This window comes from Gossypium hirsutum, chromosome D08, assembly GCF_007990345.1.
Source record: "Gossypium hirsutum isolate 1008001.06 chromosome D08, Gossypium_hirsutum_v2.1, whole genome shotgun sequence".
NCBI lineage: Eukaryota > Viridiplantae > Streptophyta > Magnoliopsida > Malvales > Malvaceae > Gossypium > Gossypium hirsutum.
This window is the reverse complement of record NC_053444.1, coordinates 3,991,418-3,996,677: the sequence shown is the minus strand read 5'-3', so window position 1 is coordinate 3,996,677 and position 5,260 is coordinate 3,991,418. Positions and strand designations below refer to the sequence as shown.

Genomic DNA, 5,260 nt, shown 5'->3' with positions numbered 1-5,260 from the left:
TAGTTTATTGTCTGCATTACTGATTGAATGCAATCTGGTATATTTACTACCATGTTACAATTTTAAAATAATTGGGATTGAAATAAAATCTATTAATTCTCAGTACATGAGTTACAGTTGAATTGAAAAAAAAGGTGTTTTAAATCTCTAGCTTTGACTCTGAAATTTCACAATTAGCTGACATTAACATCGCCATTGTGAATTTTCCAAGGTGGGGGGGGGGGGGCGGGGGATCCCCTCAAGATTACATTATGCTGTATCTTTCTGCTAACCATTATTATAACTTATGAGGTTAATGAGAAGGTAATCGTTTTTTATATGATTTTTTATAGGTAAGAGCTATTAGCTACCAACTTGCACCAGGAATAAGTCGTTGACAAGCTGAAGCTTTAGTAGCAATTCAAGAGGTTCAGTAACTTACCCTACCTTCTACTATAAAGAAGATGACAAGCCATAAAAAATAAATAGACACATAGACTACAATGTGCATGCTAATTTTTTTGCATGTGATTCCAGATATATCGTTGATCTGGAAAATATAATGCTTCCCAGTCTCCATACTGTCATGCTGCCATAGGTTAGATTGCCAACATTAACTTGCATATGTATTCACTGTTATAATATGTTCATTATGCACTTATAAGTGTCCAAAAATACTTGAATTTGAGTATGATATGAGTATGCAAATTTTCACTTGCTAATTAACTGTATGATTGTGAAGAACTGTAGTTTGTTCAGTTATATTTTATTTCACAATAAGAAATAACAATGCAATTTGTGATGTCAATACTTTTGCTACTTTCTACTTCGAAAAGCATATAACTTTGGATGGTTTTGTAGGCAGCAGAGGATTATTTGATTCAATTGTTTGGAGATGCAACGCTCTCTGCAATTCATGCAAAGCGTGTTACACTAAGTTAAGGGATGGAGAAACTGTTGTTTTTGTTTGAACTAGTTTATATCGGGGACATTTGTTCTACATTTCAGGGTATTTCTAAGTGTTTAATAGTTGTAGCAATCTAAAGGTAGCCGTAATAATATTCTAACATTATGCAAATCCGACACTTTCCATATTGTGTATTTGATGGGAGATCATGCAAGCTGGCTGATGCTGTGGGGCGTATTGAAAGTTTGCCTCTTGGCCTATGAGTTTGTTCTAATGTTGAATCTCTCAAAAATAATGGGAACACGGAGAAGTTTATGGATTGCTTACGATGTGTAAAGTTTATTCTGCATCTATAGCACGGGGAAGTTAATAGATAGGAAACCTTCATAAGAGAACTCTTTAGTGATTGTCATTTGTGTGATCTAAGTTTATATCCCTGTTAGTGTCACCGTATTGTTTCATGCTCATTGAGAAACATGATTTCTCGGTTTCAAAGAGTGAAGTATTTCCTTCTATTGGTTCATTGTTTAACAATGACTTCATTCCAGTTTCATTTCAAAAGGAGCAAAGTTAATTTCATTTTCTTTTGTTGCCCTCAGTGAAGAAGGATATTCAGTTGGCACGGCAACTTGGTGGGATGGGGCAACCGTGGTAAGATCTTGAACTTTAATCGACTGTTTGTATGTGCCATTTGTAAAATTAACTTTTGAATAGACTACAGTCTTAATTTAGCATTACTATGTCTTGGAACCTAGGCAGTCAATTAGAATTAGAGGGTAGGATCAAGGATGATTGTTGAGCTTCAATCCTTCATGATGTATTTCAATTTTGATGTGCTTGATGGGTTCTGATGGGTTGTACAATGCATTTATGTTGTTCGGATTAAAAAAAGGCGAGATATTCAAGGAAATGAAAATTCAGGTTCATTTGTAAACACTCTTAAATTTATTTTTATTAAATTCAGGTTCATTACAATGTTATTTTTTAGTTACATGGCTGTCAAGTGAGTATTGATTGATTATGTTAAAATTGTTTATATAATTAGGAAAAAAAACACGGTTGTAAACTTTATAAAAGATGCATTTGTGACCATAACTTAAAACCTGAACCTTAGATCATGTGCATGAAAATAGTAATCAAACATGGAAAGGTAAAAGGAAAATAAGAATATTTGAAAAAAAGAGAGAAGGTTTCTAATTTGTAGATAACAATGCATGTTAATGCTATCAGCCACCTCAGAGAGTGCTATGGTAGAAGACCCATTTTCACAAAGTACTCTTTTAGCTGCTTCTTTCAACTCCAGCATCCTATTTCGAACACTTTTCCCTTCTTCACTTCCCATCAAACATTTTACAACTTTTGCAATCTCGTCCCTACATATCAACCCATTTTGATTAGGTTTAGGCCTCAAAGAAACCTTAGCATCCTCACTTAACATCAAGGCATTCATCTTTTGTTCAGCATAAAGTGCCCATGCAATTAAAGGTATCCCATTAACCACACTTTCAACTGAATTCCACCCACAATGGGTCAAGAACCCATCAGTGGACCCATGGTTCAACACTCGAGTCTGTGCTGCCCATGATCCCACCATTAGACCACACCCTTTAGTTCTTTCTACGAACCCTTTGGGCAAAAACATAAATGGGTCATCGTCCTTTTGGGTATCAACATTGAAATATGTGGCATTAGCAATGGTATCGTTAGGGGTCCTAATGACCCATAAAAAACGTTGCTCATCACTCATTTCTAATCCCATTGCTAACTCATTTACTTGGTTACGTGAAAGGGTATCACCGCTGCCGAAGGAGACAAATAAAACCGAACCGACCGGTTGAATATCGAGCCACCTGATGCAACCTGATGGATCGGGTTTGTCACTCGAATCGACGTTAATGAGTGGTCCAACGGGGTAAACCGATGGCTTACCGGATTGTTTCGCTTGCAAGGCCTTTGGTCCACTTTCTAAGTCCTGGAAACCGTTTACCATTATCCCTTTAACTGATCTAAACCGGTTTGCATGATGGAGAAGCCATTTATACGCATCGTTTTTCCGGTCTTGTGTCGGGTCTAGTAATTCATTTCCGTGAATCAGTATTCACCTGGGTAATCTCACCGGTTCGACCATGTCCTTGTACTCGCATGAAACTGTTCGATCGAGTTCTTGTAGGTAAAGGAAAAACAACAACATCATGGCCGTCGACGGGAAATATATATACGATGGGATGTTGAATTCATAAGCAACATCGAACGCGTCGGTCCCGAACATATCAACGACCAATCCAACGAGCTTTGTGCCGGCCACCATCGACACGAAAGCGTCGTGGAGGGAAGAAAGGGAGCGAGACACCATTAAAGAGATCCTCGTTTCAATCTTCGAATCCGGAGGGAGATCACTCAAGTCGACGGGCGGGAGGAAAACGGAATCAATGAATGTTGGAAGGGAATCGAGAGTTGATTTTAGAGCTTTGGAAGGGGAACCGTCGGTGGGGATGACGAAGGTGTGCTGGTGAACGAGACGTTTGGCGAGCTCAACGAGTGGAATGAGGTGACCCATCCTGGACTCGGTAGGATTGCTATATGAGGTCTTTGTGCTTTCGCCATGTTTTTATTTTTCTTTTGCTTCTATGGAAGAAAGGGTATGAAAATTGCAGAGGTTTGTACAGATAGTTATGAATATTTCATAATTTTGCCAACATTACGTGAAAGACATAAATGTTAAAATATGCCGATTTAATTCTTATACTTTTATTTTTATGAATTTAGTCCTTCTAATTTTAAAATTTTAAAATTTAAGTCTAATTATTAACATTATTTATTTTTTAAATAAAAAAACTCACTTAATATCCAAGTAATTAAAAAAATTGATATTGTAATGAACTTGAATTTAGCAAAAAAAAACAATGTTAACTATTAAATTTGAATTTTGAAATCTAAAATCTGAAAAGTAAGTGTACTAAATTCCTAAAAATGAAAGTATATGAACTTAATTCTAAATTTTCAAAAGTACAACAACTTATTTCAAATTTTAACTAAAATATAATTTTTGTTAGGTTAAAATATATGCTTAATAACAAAATTGTCCACTAACTTTTGCATGTTTTGTCAAAATAACCTTAATTGTATTTTTTAGTCTTTTTTGGCCATCAACCTTTGTTCTTTTTTCAATATGCTTTTTCTAACAAATTTAATGAAAGTGCCGCTAAAAAAGGTTAACGAGGATGATGTGGAATTTCATACATGAAATATTTTTAATGAGATGTAATTTATTACTTAGATAACCTAATAAGATAATTACATGTGGAACATAATAAAAAATAAATATTACAATAAATATAAAAAACTCTTTATTTAAAGAAAATAGACGTAATTATCTAAAAAAAGTTAACTCAGTAGAAAAACTTCTCAGTAAACAAACGTATGAAAGATTGAAACATTTTGAAAGAAAAAATTATAACCTTGAATTTATTTATTACCTTTATTAGAAAAAGCAGATTAAAAAAAAGATAATGGCCAAAAAATGCTCAAAAATACAATTAGGGTCATTTTGACAAAACATACAAACATTAGTGACCAAATTTATCATTAAGCTTTTTTTTTCACAATCTAAACTTTGACCCTAACCTATAGTTGGATAAGATTCATTTGGAGCTGATCATGGCCGGATCGGGTCAATGCAGAAACCTAAGTTCGTTTTTTAAGTTTGAGTTTGGCCTAGTTCGAAAAATGGATTTAAATTTTTGCTCCAAGTTCGGTCAAGATAAAAATGAATTTAAATAGATCGAGTCAAAGGAAAAATTTAAGTTTATTTTTTAAGTTTGGGTTCGGCCCGACCCACGCATATTAAAAACAATTATATTATTTTTTTATATAAAAATAAATTTAAAAATATAATGCATTAAATACACTAAAAATTTTTAAAAAATAAAAAAGATTATACTTAAATAACATTAATATAGGTGCAACTTAACAGGCAAATGCCTATAAAATAATAGCAAAATTAACAATAAAATAAGAGTTATGCAATATCTAAATAATAACAACAAAATAGTAGCAAAAAAGTATGAAAATAGTGGCAAAACAACATCATTTTTTTTTTTTTGCAAATTCATATCAAGTTCGGGCAAAAAAACTTACACGAGGCCCAACCCATTTTCTAAATGAGGCTTATTTTTTTTTATTCAACTCTATTTTTAGGCCTATATTTTTATCTATACCCTCTTAATTTTGGGCAAACATTCAGGTCGAGCCAGATGATCTGGTTTATGATTAGGTCTAGATCCACTTAACCGAAAACCAATGATTCCATGGATAATGTATAATTAGAAATGGGACAAGCATTTGATAAAAGATAATAAAAAAAATCAAGATAAA

The 5,260-nt window shown here is 33.6% G+C and overlaps 1 pseudogene; it reads right to left on the bottom strand.

Moving 5' to 3' along the window:
* Positions 1-292: 292 nt before the first annotated feature.
* Positions 293-3,490, bottom strand: LOC107921437 (hydroquinone glucosyltransferase-like; annotated as a pseudogene).
* Positions 3,491-5,260: the final 1,770 nt, after the last annotated feature.